Source organism: Thermobia domestica, chromosome 13 (genome assembly GCF_964235325.1).
Source record: "Thermobia domestica chromosome 13, izTheDome1.hap1.1, whole genome shotgun sequence".
Lineage (NCBI taxonomy): Eukaryota > Metazoa > Arthropoda > Insecta > Zygentoma > Lepismatidae > Thermobia > Thermobia domestica.
This window is the reverse complement of record NC_137466.1, coordinates 214297695-214317050: the sequence shown is the minus strand read 5'-3', so window position 1 is coordinate 214317050 and position 19356 is coordinate 214297695. Positions and strand designations below refer to the sequence as shown.

General features: G+C 35.9%; 1 protein-coding gene across 1 annotated transcript in view; it reads right to left on the bottom strand.

Annotated features, from left to right (window-relative positions):
- LOC145669008 (uncharacterized) overlaps nucleotides 1-19356 on the bottom strand; it is a gene marked incomplete in the record, with an annotated part of 761869 nt that overhangs the window by 452063 nt on the left and 290450 nt on the right.

Genomic DNA, 19356 nt, shown 5'->3' with positions numbered 1-19356 from the left:
TATGCACTTTTACATATGCATAAGTGGAAACAAATAAAACAAATCTGGATCTAGTTTCTCTACTTGCGAAAACTTTTTTTTTTTTTTTTTTTTTTTTACGCGAGAAAGGTGGCAAATGTTTCTTAAAAACACTGTAACTAATGGAACTTTTTTAAAAAAAAGAAAATAAAAATAAAAAGCTTACTTCAGAAAACAAGTTCCCAGACGTTGAACAAAATCTATTATTGGAAATATTCGTCGTGTAATGGTTTGGAAGTCTTCGAACCCGTAGAGCAAGCGTTTGCAGATCGATTAAGACTCTCAGTCGGTCAGAATGGAAGAGTTTTATTGGGGGTTGGGGGGGAATATGGGGTGGAGAACATCATGGGTAATTCTTGTACTGATATTGAGGTCACTGGTTTACATGCAACACTTCGATATTTGAATATTCACGATCTTTAGAAATCCTCATAGGAAGGGTTCTTATTTTAATCACACAACATTAAAAAAAAAAAAAAAAAAAAGGCACTGAAGTAACTGCAAATGACACAGAACGTATACTTGTAATCAGTGGCGGATACAAAAAGAAAAACATGGGGGCAGCCAAAAGCCAGACTATGATAGCTATACCATGAGTTCACTATATTTCACGGGTTCTGCAGAAGTTTCCAACTTAAGGGTGTTCACTACAGCGAAATTAAACTGCTGCTAATTTTAAAGCTTTTCTGTAATATCTTCAAAACAAATAAAAATATTCGAAAAACAGAAACGTAGTAAACTAGACAATACGATTTTGCACGTGGTACCTTTAGACTTTTAAACCAACCTTAATTGCAGTGAAAGAAAACTAGACCGGATAGTATGGAGGCCGAATAGTCACGAGTCAGATACTCATGGAGAGTCTATTGTACGGTCACAAAGGCTTAAGTCCAGAGAGTATAGTGGATAGTAGAAAAATCAAATGAATGAAATAAAAAAAAGATGTTTTGAAAAAGAGCTATGTAAACTGTACTGTCGAGACTTCTCTTGAATAAACGCTAATCATAGGTTAAAAAAATACATAAATAACATAGATAGACGCGATCAATGATAGAAGATGACAAAGGATGTCAAAGAAAGTCGTCATTCAATTCAAATTCAGAATCTCTCATGCTGGATAATCATGTAACACATAGGTAACGCATTTATGGAAAAAGCAAAAGACAAACAACCTTCTAAACTCATAACCTCATATGTACCTAGGTATATATGATTATATATATCTATATCTGTCTATATGTCTATATATATATATGATCTAATCGAACTATATAAACAATGTTCTCCCCTCCATACATACAACCTTTGCGCACCCACACCTCTGCGTGACGACATAAAAATAGACGCAAGGAAATTTATGGAAGTGCTAACAACGCAGCTAACACGAAACGCTTCCAACAAATGCTAGCTTTTGTATGGAATAACATGCTTCATACATGTACAGAGCACATACATAGATTTTAGAGAGAGACACGTGTATACGGGTACCATGTAAACTGAACAAAATATATTTCTTTTTCTTTTAGAGCACTTAATTTTTATATATACTATTTTTTGGGGAGAGGGTACCTATAATATTTATGTTATTTGTTTCTGTACGTCATTATTTTGTAGCATATAGTTTATAGCAATGATTGATCTAGCCTCGGGCCAGGGAAGCCTAGGACCCCCAGGTTTTTTTTTTTTTTTTTTTTTTTTTTGAGTGACAAAAATAATTTAAGCTATTAATTATATATTTTTGAAGGTTCATAGTAAACTTATGATATAGTATATCTCATAGTCTGTGTTCTGGCTGTCCCCTCAGTGTTTACCTTCTGGATTCGCCACTGGTTTATACTATTGTCTACGAGACGGAACATTTCTCGTTTTATCTTGATTCTCGTCTCGAAAATGAGACGAGATGTAAATTTTTGAATTCGACAAGAAACTACAAATATAACAATTCTCGTCTTGCTTTTGAAAGAATTTACACTAACCTCGTGGGTAACGCTAGTTTATCCAAGTCTTAAATCTTTTTGGGGGGACGGGACATGGCGGCTCAGTGGTAGGGTGCTAACCTCTGATGTATGGGGTGTCTGGTTTGATCTCGTTCCAAGTAAGTTTGTGGTGGAAAACATTGTGTCCGTGGGTTTTCTCGTGGTACTCCCGTTTCCTCCAAAATTTTCCCCCAAAATTCTCATTCCACCAATTCTTCCATAATTGTTTACTTGCCTTAGTCATCGTCTCTCTTTGCCTAAAGGGCATAATCATAGGACGTTAAAGTATACATGACTCTTACAAGGTACATTCGCGAAGTGTCCCCTCGGGATTCGTCTAAAACTCATTTAAATGCAAAGTTCTCCATGGCTCAATGTGTATTGTACTAATTTTAGCGGCCTATATGGGTAATTTGCATATTTATGGGCCTTCATATTATTCGGAATTCATACACTACTATAACGCTTGGTCACAAAATTGCTTTTAGTTTCTTTAGATGTAACTGAACATGAATGTGGGCATATGCAAAACAAATTGGATCAAGTACTACTTCTCTGACACGTGTTATCCACACCAGCCGCCATCTTGTATCCGCCATATTGGATTCAACTTTCGGTTTTTCAAATAGGAATAGGTGTTATGTGATACATCAAATTCATACAAAATTTTCTCGGAAATCCATTGGTGTAGTGAGTTTTACGGTAGCTTGTACCATGTGCAAGATATTACATGTTAAATGTGAGGCACTTCACAAATTCAACCATTAAAAAGTTGTGCAGGGCTCCGTATGTACATGTGATGTTTTACGTGATTTATTGTTGACGAAATGTTTTCTGAACGTACATACATACAGACACATAGACGTAAATAGGATACGGTAGATCTTCACCAAAATCTGGTCGTATCTAGATTTACATTAGGCATCTTGTTCGTAATACAATACTTCCTTGTTATAGTATAACATAAAAGTAATAACAATCACTCACAGAAATGTAAGATTATGACACCAATGTTGTAGAGAGTTTATTTATCCTTACAGCACTTTTCCAGTTAGATATTGTTTTAATTTGTCAACATCAAAAACGTAAGCGTAACTGATTATACTTCGCAATGTCTATTCGCGAAGTGCCGAGAGGGATTTAACATGTAATATCTCGCAAATGGTACAAGCTACCGTAAAACTCACTACACCAATGAATTTCCGAGAAAATTTTATATGAATTTGATGTATCACCTGCACCTATTCCCATTTAAAAAACCGAAAGTTGAATCCAATATGGCGGATACAAGACGGCGGCCGGTCTGGACAACACGTGTCAGAGAAGCAGTACTTAATCCAATTTGTTTTGCATATGTCCACATTCACGTTCAGTTACATCTAAAGAAACTAAAAGCAATTTTGTGACCGAGCGTTATAGTAGTGTATGATTGAATTTCTGGTATATGAAGGCTCATAAATACGCAAATTACCCATATGGGCCGCTAAAATTAGTACAAAACACATTGAGCCATTTAGAACTTTGCATTTAAATCAGTTTTACATGAATTCCGAGGGGACACTTCGCGAATGTACCTTGTTCGGCTCTCTCTCTTCAAAATGCTGATCCTTGTCTTCGCAGCCACAGCTTTCTACCTTCAGCAGACTTTTTGATCTCCGTGTAAGGAGAAAACTTCATGTCATTGTTGGTACCTTTTAAGTAGGATGTTCTGGTTCTTCTTTCCCTCTTGTCTTCTTTTCCAGGATCTTACCTTTGAAAATATTTTGAGGAAAAGTATCATGGTCTGAGTAAGTGTCCAATTACATTTTGCTTTGCATAGTTCTATTACTTTTAAGTAGTTGTGTTCCCTCACTTACGTTCTGTAGTATCATCTTAATGCTCTTCCTGCTAATCCAGCTAAGTTCTTGTAATTCTCCTCCAAAACCATATTTCCGCTGACTCGAGCCGAGTTTTCTCCTGTCTTGCTAATGTTCAGGTCTCACATCCATACATCAAGACATCTCACACAAAGGTTTTTTTAGAAATTTCTTCGTAGCGTGGATGTTAGTGTTCTTGTTCAGAAAAAAAAAAACTATTCATTTTGGAATTTAAATTTATAAAGCGATTGTAAGAATACAATAAAGGGCCTTTATCAACGTTTAAAGATACGCAAGTAGTTACACAATATTGTAAAATTCTCTCAGTTTATGTAAGGTAGAGCAATTATCGTACACGGGAATTTGGACTTTCCCATCACCTTTTATTATAAAAGATCTTAATACAGAAATATATTACAATAAGTAGTTTCCTCTAATATTTTAGGTAAGAAAGTGAAAGGAGCCCAATGACCAGGCGTCGTAGGGCTTTTGTAGGTGAGGTTCCTCTCTTTAATCGGGCGTCGTGAGACGGGATAAGTTTTGTGTGATTAGGTGTCTCGGTGAGCGGGCGTCGTGAGAGAGAAAGGGAACCCAATGGCCGAGCGCCTTAGGGTTTAAGGATAGGTATCTCTCAATTGACCAAGCGTCATCAGAGGGTAAGGTGAACCCAGTGGCCGGGCGCCTTAGGGCTTTAGGTGGTTTGATCAACCTGGATAGATTGATGCTTGTTGAGGCGTGATCTTGTCTTTTATCCTAAAATGTCGGCTACCTTCGGTGATCGTCTTGCCGACTCCTCTTCGGTACTGTCGTCTGCGTTGTATTTGTTTACTGTCAACACGTGTAGTACACACATGGTTATCGCATGATGTGAAGACATGAAGAACCTTACAATATACTTATGGTTTGACCTCTTTGTTTTGCGTCTTTATTCAACGTCGAGGTCATTAAAGAGAGAACCTGATTGATTGAGTTTTCTATCACTGAGCTGAGTATGAGTTCTTTGCTTTGCGTCATGCCCCCTAAATGAGCGTCCCACAACTATTCCCGTTAGACTAAAAGAGTAGGGATGCGTACGAGACAAGATTTGTAGCTGTCTCGTCTCGAAAATGTGATGTAAAAGTGATGTCTCGACTCGAAAAATGTATATTTCTCTATTGGAAGAGCCGTGTCTCGACTCGAATTTTGTCAGGAAAATCCTGTCTCGACTCGTCTCGTGCGCATCCCTATAAAAGGGACGGGTGATGAAGGCAAGTGAATGATGACGGGAGAATTTGTGGAATGAGAATGTGGGAGGAAACGGGAGTACCCCGAGAAAACTTACTTGGCCAGGGATCGAACCAAGGACCCCACACACCAGAGGTAAGCGCTTTACCACTGAGTAACGGTGCCCCCATAGGATAGTATCCAATTGAAGTCGTCTTGTTTCTATGGCATTGAATATTTGGCTTCCTTAGGCCACAGAGTTAGAAAATTACTATAATCCAGTTTTTACATATGATCTATTTTAGGGTAAGAGAAAAAGACATTCCGGAGCAGACGATCGAAAAGATCGAGTGGGCGGAAATAACTAACAATACAGTAAAAGGAAATTAGGAGAAAAAAATAAGAACATGGAATGAAATAAAAAGAAAAAACCTAGGCTTCAATGTATTCTTTTTCGTTACGTGAATCACGCAGTCTCGTGCCAAGCATAAAGCTCCAAATTGCATTAGCGCATTCCTTTACCTACTACATTCAAAACCACGAACACAACCTCATGAACAGCCAGTTTCCTTTTTTCGTTTTTAATTCCATATTTCCGCGGTACCTAACATATTTCCCATTACCAAAAAAAGACTTTAAAAAATCTTGTCAATTATTTTTTTTAAAAAAAAGAAAGAAAAAGATTTTTTTTTTTTTTTTACTACTTTCAGTTTTCCTACAAGTCTTGAAAGATTCGTGCACCATAAATTCATAGCTGATCGATTTTATTTGAAGTATGCGAAAATGTTTCCTTTTTTATATACTTTTTTTTTAACCTATTGTTTCTGAAACTATTTTTGGTGAAAGAAAAGAAAAATCTGCATTTGATCTACGTTTTCATGCAGCTTGTAACGAAATGTGTTTATAGCCGTTGTAATTTATGTCCCACGTATTTTTTTTTTTAATGCAACTTTTGCTTACTTGTTTTATGCTTTGTCCAGCCGTCATCCTGTTATGCACCTGCAATCTTATTGTTCGATCTGTTTTCTTAAAAATAGTTTTCAATATTTTGATTTTCATAAAGTTAGTAAAAGAATAAAATATTTCTGTGTTTAGCTACTATAGTTCTGTGTACAGTACACTATCACGTACAGTCGTGAACAAAGACGCATGCCTTTAACTCACTTGTTAATTCTATTTATAATAGAAAAACACCTCAGTGTGTGAACAGTTAGTATGCAAACTGTCATACATTTAAGAGTTGTGGATTGCATAAGCATACAGACGAAAGTATTTAGATAATTTTAATCCCATTATAAACGCTATACTCCTAAATCCACTAGTCACTCTAATTTTCTAATAGTTCACACTCGGGCTAAAAGATGTCACTAGAGGCGCTGCCGATGTCATGAACAGGCAATTCGGAAACAAAGCGAAGGTTTGGGGAGAACAACTGATTTTGTTAATAACTTTTGCATCGAATTACAGAATTCAAGTCCTGTTTTCATTTCAATACAAAACTTCAAAACTACATATTTACTGTAGTTAATTCAGATATGTGGGTAAATACGTGGAGTCATCTGAAAGTAAGGTTACCGAGCATGCAGTGAAATGTGTACATAATATTTCATACAACAAATACAGCCATAGTAAGACTATTCATGGCTTTGGATTAATTGTTTTAACAAAAGAGACACTGACCAAAGCTTAAAACTTTACTTTATTTTAAATTATAATTTGTAACTGTTTCGGATATCTAGCATATCCTTCTTCAGACACGATCGAAATTAATGAAAATACAGACATATATATAAAAGAATGATAATAAGGAAGTGGAAAGAAGCGGATTGGATAAAGAAGGTAGGAAGAGATAAACTGATGAACTGGACAGGGGGATTACCAATTAATGAATCATGGCAAGGAAGTTTGAATAACATAGAGAAAAAAAATAAATAAATAAATAAAAAAATAATAAAAATAAAAGGCCCTTATAAGAACTAAAAATAAAGGAAGTGATTAAATGGAAAGTGAACACGAAAACTTATAGGATGTGCTGAAGGCCTCGGTAAATAAGAAAAATAAATAAATAAATAAAAATAAAAAAGTACAACAATGACTCTATATATGACTGTTAAAAGAATTTAAAAATTTTTTATAACAATGAATATATATATGACGGTTAAAGAACTTAAACTCTGTTATAACAACATTTATATATATGTCTGTATTTTCATTAATTTCGATCGTGTCTGAAGAAGGATATGCTAGATATCCGAAACAGTTACAAATTATAATTTAAAATAAAGTAAAGTTTTAAGCTTTGGTCAGTGTCTCTTTTGTTAAATACAGCCAAGAGATAGTACATACATTAGATTATTTTTCGACATAGTCTCCAATCAATTAAGGCACTTATCGCATGTGGGATGATTTTGAAGACTCCTTGGTAAAAATCCTGCAGTTGCGTGTTCAGCCACGTTGTCACGAAGTGTTTCACCTTCTTCTCTGAAGCAGGAGTCTGAAGTCAACTGCAGAAACAGCTGAAAGTCACTTGGAGCGAGGTCCGGACTGTAGGGAGGATGGTCAATGATGTCCCAGCTAAACTGCTTCAACAGCGTGGTAGTTCTCTGGGCTGTATGCAGGCGCGCGTTGTCATGAAGAAAGATAACGCTCTCGGTGAGAAGTCCTGCCCGTCACATTACAGTCTCTCCGTAAATCTCTACCAGCTGCCGGTAAATTTCAGCCTCGGTTACGTGTTTCGCCCATAGAAATCGAATAGCTGAGCGAACTTGTTCGCGAGACCAGTTTTCCAAATGAGTTGCCATTTGTGTTTACCTACAGTCAGCGCCGTAGGTGGCGGATGGCTAAAACTCTGCACAGTTGCCAACTGCATGTATTAAAATTACTGTACACTCCTCATTCCTCTATAACAGGCGAAACTCCAGAAATATCGGCCTTGTAACCTTACTTTTTGATCCTCCCTCGTAGATGTTGTTTTATGTGATACATTACGTGTACGCGTGTACCAAATTGTGTGTATATTCGTTACTGCGCTTCAATGTTGGGCTTTTTCACCCCTTCTAGAAAAAAATCTGCAGGTATCCCTGCCTGGCTATTTAATTGATTTCAACATGTCCTTGTGGTTTCCAGGAGGAAAATGTATATATTATAAGCCAGGGCGCAAAATTTCCGGTCGCCAGGTCGCCATTGGCGACTAGAAATTTAGAGCTGGCGACCCATGTTCAGTAAGAATGGTTTTTGCCTAACTCACAGAGCTGCGCAGTCTCTGTTTCGCACGAAAATAATTGTCACCAAGGGCGCCCATCAGGGGGGCAAGGTGGGGCGATCGCCCCCTAAGAGGAAATTGTACTTGGGAATATTGAAAACCCAACAGAATTTTTACATTAGTTACAGCAAAATTTGAAACATCGCTTATACTTGCCCCCCCCTTGGAAATCACAACATGGGCGCCCTTGATTGTCACTGAGTGAAAGAAAACATGGAATTTGAAGTCTTCTTCTGATTATCTTGAGTCCAATTGTCTGCTTTTGAAATTTTATGCCCTGATTAATCTCTTTCTTTGTCGAATCAAAGGCCGTGATCGGAGGGGTCTCATAATTTGTACGTGAGAGATATTGGCGACTATCAATTTTTGGATTGGCGAGTGCGTCTGACTTCGAAATTTTGCGCCCTGTTATAAGCGTTTACAGTACTGAAGAGACACAAAACGTTAATACCATTTGCAATTAACGATTCAATAATGCTCTTTTTTCAGAATTAAATACAATTAAGGAAAAGAATACAAAAGTGTTCCAGTTGAGTGGAAAAATACAAAACAATTTCTCATGTGCTCCTTCGTGTAATATTGGTCACTTCACTTTCACGTCCTATTTGTAATTAGTGTTGTTACACAATTTGAGGCTCAGCAATAAATCGGTGCAGTCACAAAATAAAAATGAGTATGATCATGTTACTGAATGTAAGTTTATCATAACGAATTTACTCACGGAATAGTAAATTGCAACGAAGTCAACGCCATTCACAGAAGTTCCGCGGAAAATTGAAAGATGACGTGCGGCACAGCAAACCATGTATTTTACAAAGAGACTCAACAAACATTACTAATTCCTTTCGTAAGCTAGATTGAAAGAAACTAAATTATCCGCTAAAACATTTCTTAACGTAATTTTTGCAATTGATTATAATGCCCATGATATTCAGAAATATTTGTAACGACACACAGCGAACCCAATTCCCAAAATGTGGATAAAAGTCGAAAACGCAATTTATAATACTGAATACGAATATCTTTTTTTGATGTCCCATTTATGTTATTGCTTGAATAAACAAAAACAAAATGGCGAATCCAATTCGGGGAACTTATAAAGAACTTATATAAAGAACAATAATTTAATGTCAACAAAAATTTGTATTCGGAGGTTTCCGAGCTCGCTGATTTCGAATTACATATTAAAACATAAAATTGAGAATCTAATATGACAGCACTGAAATAAATTATTTCGATTTTTTAAAAAAAAACTTGGAAGTGAAAAGTTTCCTAGATTGCTGATTTTAAATTCAGATCAATTAATGACAAAATAAATTCATTAACTACATTATATTTGAGGACTTTTATCCATATCATATCAAATAAAAATAAATATTCCAATAACTGACAATACATGGATAAAAACAAAATTGTGCAAGTGGGTGCAGCTAGTTTTTGCTCTATATAAATGAAGAAAGGTGTGAAAAAGTCGGGGAAATTTGTTTGAGAGTGCAATCTCCTGGGAGTTTTAACTGGTGTATGTTTTAATATTTCTACTTTGAAATAAAAAAGAATAAAAAGAATCGATATTGTAAATGCTTCAATCTATATTATAAAATTGAAAGTGACTTATGTTTGTGACTCTTAATCTCTTGAACCGTCCGATCGATCTCGATCAAATTTTTGACGTAGATGCAGTTCTGGCCTGGGGGTGTTTTTAGCTATTCACTTTGAGAACTTAGGGGAGGGGAGAAGGGGAATTATTAAAAAAATAAAACTTAATAACTCTTGAACCAAACATAGATGAGATTTTGGACTGAAAAGTTGTATATATATATATATATATATATATATATATATATATATATATATATATATATATATATATATATATATATATATATATATATATATATATATATATATATCTTATATATAAAAGAGAACGTACAAAATCCTTTGTTCCCTCATCACGCTAATACGGCTGAACCAATTTCTTTTATTTTTGGGGGGTTATTAGGATTTGGACCCTAGATGGTTTTTATCATATCACTTTAATTTTTAATTACCAGTGTCTTGAGATAATTGACCATTCAAGTGTCCATAACGTACAAATCCTTTGTTAGATCATCATAGGTAAAAATAAACGTATTTATATGCAACCCGCATGACCGTGTCACTCGGCGGGTTAACATAAATGACAGGCGCTATAATGTTAACATTTACTGCAATCACTTGAAAGCAAAAAAGTAAAAATTATCTAAGTAACAAAGTTTATTGCGTTCCGGGGTGACCGCAGCGAAGCGGGGCGGGTTAACATAAATGACAGGCGATATAATGTTAACATTTAATGCAATCTTCTATGGTTTTTATCATATCACTTGAAAGCGAAAAAGTAAAAATTATCTAAGTAACAACGTTTATTGCGTTCCGGGGTGACCGCAGCGAAGCGGGGTGAACGCTGCTAGTATATATATATATATATATATATATATATATATATATATATATATAATTTCACCCTCAGGGTAGAAATTAGAGAAGGGAACTCCTGAATCATACAACCGACCTGCATCAAATTTTCAACATAGATGAGGTTCGGACCTCCGACAGATTTTGTCATTTTACTTTGACGGCACAACGTAGGGAAGGGGGAGGAGGAAGGGGGAAATATTTGTAAAAAATGAAAATAAAAGTGACTGTCTTTGTGACTTCATCATCTGATTGAGATCAAAGCCCCGGATCTCAATCAGATTTTCAACATAGATTAGGTTCGCACCTGGGATGGTTTTTATCATATCATTTTGACGATAGAACTTGGAAGAAGGGGAGAGGAGAGAATATACATATTCCCCCCTGAAGTCACCAAGACAGTCACTTTTATTTTCATTAATAACCCTTGAACCACCCGACCGAACTCGATCAAATTTTCAGCATGAGGTTCAGACCTGACATGATTTTGTCATATCACTTTGACGGTGCAACATAGGGAAGGAACGAAGGGAGGAACATTTATAAATGATCGAAAACGACTATAGGGTCTATTAGTGTAGAATCTATAATTTTCGTGGACGGTGAAATGCACAGTCACACTTCTGTTGCTGGTTAAATTGAAATTCAGCACCGCAACTTGGAGGAAGGAGAGAAAAGAGATAGGCCTATATATTAAAATAATCTAAAATGACCAATATCATTGTCGAATCCATGGTTTTCGTGGTCGCTGAGATGAACAGTGACACTTCTTCCGATTCCGTTTACATCCAAATTCAGTCTCGCCTTTTGAAGGAAAGGAAATGGAAATATATAAAACTGATCAAAAATAACCCATATTAGTGTCGAATCCATAGTTTGCGGGGTCGCTGAGATGACCGGTGACATTTAGGATGCCGTGCTCGGCAATTTGGAGGGAGAGGAGGGGTAGGTATATAAAAATGATCGCAAATGTCCAATATTAGTGTGTGTGCCATAGCTTTTGGGGTCGTTGATATGAACAGTGACACTTCAGATTCCTTTTAAAACCAAATTCAGCCCCGCAACTTGGAAGAGGTGGAATTTGGCACTAATATTGGTCATTTTCGATCATTTTTATGTAAAGAAATACATAAAAATGATCGAAAATGACCAATATTAGTGCCGAATCCATAGTATTCGGGGTCGTTGAGATGAACAGTGATCTTTCCGATGCTGTTTAAATCGATGCCACTAAAAACGAAAACAGCATATTTCACGGGAACCAAACACATGAGACGGTTGATAATGGAATTGTGCATTTAAATTTTCATTTTAACCCAGCTAAGCGGGTAATCGATGTTAGTAATTTAATAACAATCGCACATTATTTATAGCTGAAATTTACATATATTAAGTTGTTGATCTCATTTTAATAATAAAAAATATAGCATTGTATAAATACAAATACAAGTAAACGGAGCACGGTTGAAAACAAAATTTACTTGCGTTTTCGAAAAGAGAATCAAAACAAGTCAAGAAATATACGTAAATTATTATCGTCTGGATTCTCGAAAAAAAAATTGCTCTATACACTAGACATAATACGAAAATGCTACCTGGTATTTCGAAGTTCATCGAAGGGAGAAAAAAAAAAAAAAAAAAAGATAATGGTTTTGCTTGTTACGTACATATACTGACTAATGAATGTGGTTGATATAAATAGTAGTACTGCTTGATATAAATAGTAGTTTCTTCAATTCTGCATTACGATTGTGGGCATGGTAGCTCAGTGGTAGAGTTCCCTCTGTTGCGCGCGATTCCTGCTTGGGTGCCGGAGATTCGTCTTAGTGGTAGTTTTCTAATAGAAACTTTTCTATAATTAAATATTTTGCTAATCCCTTTGCTAGTAAAATGTGTTCATTGCTACACTACAATCTATCTTACGTATATATATATATGTGATTATCAATTACTAGCATGCAGGCACATATACAGAATTTATTTCGTGAGGGGTCTAAAGCCTTTGAAGGGGGTCAAAATTCAATATGAGGATAAATTATACTAGAATTTGTAAAATTACCCCTGAAAGTACACAAAATATACAGAAAAATCGGGATTGCGAGATAAATCTGGACTCATCCTCTACATACGTCCCTGCTAGCATAGCCTTAGGAAAATCAGGATTTTGGAAAATCCACTTAAATACAGATAATTTCAACTTTGAATTATTTATAAGAACGAGAATTTTGACTGATTTTCGGCATGCATAGTGTTATCCGAGAGCAATACTGCCATCTACATGAAGCAAATTTAAGTACAGTAACTAGAGACGAAGAAAGGAATTCAAGGGATGTATAGAACCTAGTCAACGATGTAGGCAAAGTGAACTTTAAATATTCTAAGTAAAGTATTTTATTTGAGAATACCAGAAAGAATACTGCAATATTTTTAGGTATACAGTAAAACTACGAGATATTCTGCTGGTTTTATTCTTAAATTCTGGGGGGGCGGTGGCTCAGTGGTAGAGCGCTCACCTCCGGTGCTTGGAGTCCCTGGTTCGATCCCAGCTCGCGCCATGTGGACTTTGTGGTGAACAAACACCGTGCTCGTGGGTTTTCTCGGAGTTCTCCCGTTTCCTCCCACTTTCTTCATTTCACTCATTTCTCATTATCACTGTCTCCTTTAGCCTAACCGGTATAACGTGAGACGCTAAACTTAAAGATTTCATTTTCATTTCTTAAATTCTGTTAGCTGAACTGTAGAAGGGTTTCGCTATTTTAGCCAGATTTAATGCACCATTTAGATATTTTCTGAAATCACCTGTTGGGAACACTAAAGCCACAATGTGATTAGTAGACTGTAATTAGTTCATTGAAGAGTCTGGTAGGCGAGAGAATAGACACGGTGGTGATTGTAATTTCGCCGGGGGCAGCTTGGGGGTAAAAAAAAAAAAAGAATAGTATACTTATTAAAATGAGTGCATAGTGCAGTAGCGTAGCCAGGATGTGTGTTTGGGGGGGGCAAGTGCTGTTATAGGTACATATAGAAAAATTGTAAACAAAAAAATATATGAACATAAAAATATATAAAAAAATTAAAAACATCAAACTACCAAAGTACGTTGTCGGACCTCTTTGGGGGGCGGCCCCTCCGCCCCCCCTTCCCTACGCCACTGGCATAGTGTGAATATATTGGTAATATACATTTTTCATGAGCTGAAATATGGTTCCGAGGGATTTTTTTTTTTTTTAATTTCGGGAAGAAATTCCTTAGCCTCCTACCCCAGGTCACCCGCTGAAATCATCACTGGATGGAACAGTATTACGGAGCATGACCCTGAGTAGATCCTAGGAAAAAAGTGTTCTTCTCAATAAAATTACATTCAATTGACAAAAGTGCTCGACAAGGAAGTTAATACACAGCATAAACTCGCATATGCTGATTTCAATTTTTGTTTACTTAATTAAAGAATGATGTTAGGCTCTACCCGAAATGCAATTTCATAAATGGCCACGTTGTGCAATCCATTATCTGGAACTCAACTAAAGCGCAACTAATCCCATACGTAAATCCAAATATGTATTTAGTTACTGGAGCTGCCCCACATGTGATATGCTTATGTGAGGGTATTTAGATGGCTTAACAACACGAGTGGGTTGTTATAATATGAGAGCAGAGATAGTGTATGAAAAGAGGGCAAACAGATGGCAATACGAGATGCTTTTATATTAGTGTGTTATTAAGTATTCGTTTTGTACACAAATTATCAGAGCAGCAGCAAATGTATTGATACATGAAAAAGTATATTTATTTTTTTTTTTTAAAATGAGCAACTTTCATTCGTATATGCAGTAAAATAACTGTATAAAATAAAGCTACTCATGATAATATTGATAAGTAGTTAAAATAAGTCTGAAGAATTTTCGATAATCATAAGACGTAGCAGGTGCGGCTTGCTGAAAAGTTGATCATAAACAGTTCAGTGTCATATTATAGTAAGACTTGGTTACAAAATAATTAGCTATAATAATGTCTGAAGTATTGTTTAGTGGTGCTTGATCTGAAGATTAAAAATTAGCGGATTTGAACTATCTCTAGCCCAAACTTAAAAGTAAATTTTTTGCAGCTATAAACTTTACTAGTCACATATATGGAAGCACCTACAATTGGAAGCATGTCAGTTGTCTGGGTTGGCAATGGTCAGGCGGGAACGCAGCCGGCAGTGGTGTGTTAGAGCAAACTATATACTACGACAGGAGCAGTAGAACCAGGGGCGGCAGGAGGGGTAATTGCTCCCCCCCAAGAGTTTGAGGAATACATATACTTTAATAGATTGTCTACTAATATAATAGTAAAATACGTGAAAGTCTTATGTCGGTGGTGCTCTTGCCCCCCTCAAGCGAAGTCTGAAATTACGCCCCTGAGTAGAACTACAGCGTGCAGTGAACTAGGCACACCATGATAATATAAAATGGGCGACCTTTCTGATTTCCAAGGAAATAGATCTGCTTAAGCCAGTTTTACAACATTTACATTATGCTTTTTCCATGTTATTCCTCACTTCTTTAATTTATTTGCTATTTTTTTATTTGGAATTTTTTATTGTAACTTCACTTACTCATTATTTTAATATGGATAATACAACTAACACAATTAAACGCAATGTCACGTTAACAAGGCTCGGTACAACTATTAGACCTAACGTGAGAGAACAACACGGCAGTGTTGCGAACAACCTCTCAAGAAAAAAGGCCTTCAGAAATAAGCATTTTTATGCAAAAATTGCTAGATTTTGGACTGCTAACCTATAACCTAGATTGTACCTTCCCCGCCCCCCGCCTTTGTCGGTGTAGAATTGTAAGTGAGTTATAATAAAATTTGAAATGCTGAATTTTATTTACTGAAGACTTACAAGTAACTTATATAACTTTAAACTACAATAAAATTCATTAACAATTCACCTGATTTGTGAAAGTGAACAGTAATAATTATCAGTCAAATTGAAATAAGACATAATCGATATCATTCTCAGCTAGCCGAAGCGCTAGAATTGGATGCAACATTGTTGGATTGTGGATTGATTGAGTAGGCTGCCATTGTCCCAATTTACAGTAGTACTTCTTTCGGCAGGTCATAGTCCTTACGACACTTCTTATTTCTCCGTAACCCCGAAGGAATTGTCATGATTGCATTGAGAGTTTCCAAGCTCATGTTTTCAAAAGTTACTGAAAATAAAATCCACGTGATTAATTTTCATTTCCAAGTGGTAAAACAACGTAGTGGGATAGTATGAATTCTTTGAAGTTATGAACTAAAATTTATAACTAGAACTAGATCTCCTAATCTCTGTAGCTTGAAGACCCGAAGTTATTAAATTTGTATTAGAAAATTCTCATTCTTGCAGTGAAATGCGAAATTAAAATAATTAAAAAGTAGCAGTTACGAGAGCGTAAAATTCTTTCGAAGTTGAGAAGTATTGTTGAGTAGCTGTAAATCTGTGGAATGGGGAGAAAAAAGATGAAGTGAAAAAGGTGATTTGTTGCATAGTAAAACGTCCTCTGTCTTAAGAAATCAATTAATACGAATTATATAATGACAGATAGACTCATTGTTTACATTTTTCACTATATTTTCAAAGAAAAAGGTATTTTGAGAATTTATTTAACAGATAATAAAAAGGCCAAAAAATGGAAAAAGAGGTTCATAAAATAAGCTATATTTAAGGCTATAAGCATTTTTGTAGATTTGTATGGCTAAGTGCCTCTCCAAATAGGCTAGATTTAGCCAAAAATAGGCCAAATTGGCATCACTGCAGCACGGTCAATGATATTGCAACAATACAAACTCAACAAATGACTAGTGTTGTCAGAACTCGAGACCAAAAAGTACTAAAATAGGAATTTAATTTTATCAAACATGTTATTTTTAGTAAAACTATTCCTCATTGTGAATAGAATACTCAACAAACAAGACTTTTATTGTGTTATATAAAACTAATAGTTTGTGATTTTATATAAGAAAGTAAGAAAGTAGTGCATTCTCAGGAGCTACACCCTGCAAATAATTAAGAGTAGCATGTCGCCCAATTTGAAATTTTGGTAGCGACGGCACTTTAAAAAATCACCCAATCCGGTACTTGTAGTCCAGTCTGGCAAACACTGCGCTGGCTAATGAAAAGAAATTCTCTAAACTCCGCAATTTTTAAAACGAAATTCCATTAAAAAAAAAAAAAAAAAAAAAAGAATATATTTATGAAAAACCAGTGATCTTGATAAGTTTAATCAAAAATCTATCTTAATTCAGTGAATGACATCTTTATCACTAGATAATTTATTTATTTATTGTTTCTGTAGTAATTTCTAACCTTTTTTCACAAATTATACTCTTATTTAGATAAAGTATTTTTATTTAATAATTGGCGTTTTGTCTGTGTAAAACATGGATTCTAAGAGAAGACAAAAATGTATGAATAGGAAAACCTTTGAAATGCGGTGCTATAGAAGGATATGGAAGAATTAGAAATGCTAACGGTAAAGGAGTATGCTGAAGGTTAATTGGCTAAGTGTACTTGGTAATATAATAATTAACTAGCACAGAATTAAGAATATAAAAGCATTTAGAAAGTGACACAGTTAGTATCAAATGAATTAATGTCAGTTAGAAGATGCTCTCTTTCAGGGAACAAATCTAGGTGCCCAATTCCTGATCTATCTTCATATAAATGTATCAATTTATGTATGTTTCTCAGAATAACTCTGGATCGTCTGGAACAATTTCAACCAAACTTTGTATACATATGAGTTACAATCTGGAAAAAAAAATAGCTACTGTAACGGTAAGAAACTCATAGCATCCCTAGGGGTTCGGGTGTAAAAGAGGTTACTTTTAGCAACAGTTCATAACATTAGGCAACATTAAGCAACATAAAACCGAGTTTGTTTGCCTATCGCTTCTTTAGTCCATACACTGACGTCACTGTGTACAAAGACATGGCAACACCACCACAATCCTCTCATTTGCTAACAGTGTTTAAAAGGGAACTCGAAGTACTACCCTCAAACTATGTCCTTTAACATAGTAAATATCTATATTTGTGTCTTGCATCAAAATTTAAAGATATCATGAGAGCGTGTATCAGGTGTATGATATATGCATAAATATGGAGAAGTCCTCTCCATTATTTTTCGTAAGAATATAGGCAGCATTACTTAAAAATTACTTGGGGGAGGCACTGTGGGTCTGTGGTAGAGCGCATACTTCTGGTGCGTGGGGTCCAGGCCCGTATCCAGGGATCTACGGGGTGACCTCCGTAAATTTTCGCTGGCTCCATAAAATGTTCACAGTAGGCTTGCAAATCAACTATAATATGATGATAACCTATAATATGGTTGGATCGGCCCCCCCCTAACTTCAACCGAGCCCCCCTTACATTTTTGGGCTGACTACCGGCCTGGTGGGGTCCTATAGGTTCAATCCCCGATCAAATAATATAAGATTGTGTTGAAGAACATCGTGTCCCTGGGTTTTCTCGGGGTATTGCCGTTTCCTCCCACATTACCATTCCGTCAAATATTCTATCATCATTCACTTAGTTTAATCGTCCATCTCCCTTAGGCATAATCGTGGGACGTGAAAGTAAAAGATTTTTGTTTCATTCCTTGTCTCTAAAAAACAGAGAGAAGAAGAGAATTTTCACTCACTAAATTAGTTGGAAACACTGGTGTCATTTTGTGTTTGTGCCAACAATTCGCAGTTGTGAAGAAAAGAAACAAAAGGTGAAAACAGAAAATAGAACAAAAGTTTTGCTTCCGAGAAGAATAAAGGGAGAATAACACAGAAAATGGTTGGAAGAAAACTTCTAAATTTTCGGCAGGAAATATTAAAATGAAAGAAAGAGTGGGGGGGGGGGGGAAGAAGCAAATAGGACCCTAAACTTGAAGAAAGTGCATTTCTATTATCAAACAACTGTGAGCAAACGGGAAGGGATGAAGTGGTTGACGGAGAGGAAGTGGGGGGAAGAGATTTGTGACAGAATGGAAGTTGTAAGAGGTCCTTTCAGAATGAATGAACTTGCTTCGTAAATTGTGCCTCCTTGGAAGCTATTAAGGGAAGTCTCGCGTTTTACACTTTGGAATAACCTTATTATCAGGCGACGAAAATTTCGGAAACTGTAAATGGTAGAACTACTAACGACCTGCAGGTGAACTTGGGGAAACTGGGAGGAGGAGCTCATACCAGGCTAACTACTACAAAAGGATATAAGTTTATGTTTCCTACTCCTTGTTTTCAAACGACCAACCATTTTGACTTTTCGGAAGTAATTCGTTAATTCTGGTTTGACTCTTCAATTCTTCTATTAAGTTACAATTAAAACAGCTATAAATCAACCTAATACTTGGAAGTAAACGTAAGCAAACTCCTGCCATCCAACTCAACACAGATTTGTGTGTGTGCTGCTGTTCTACGATAACTTTCGTAACAGAACTATCGCTCGTGTCAAAAGTAAAAGTAGATAAGCTTGGATAAATTTATAAATGCATTTGTATGACTAATTTGAGGACGCAGAATCCAATCGAATATTGATTTAAAGATTCGTCCATGAAATCAC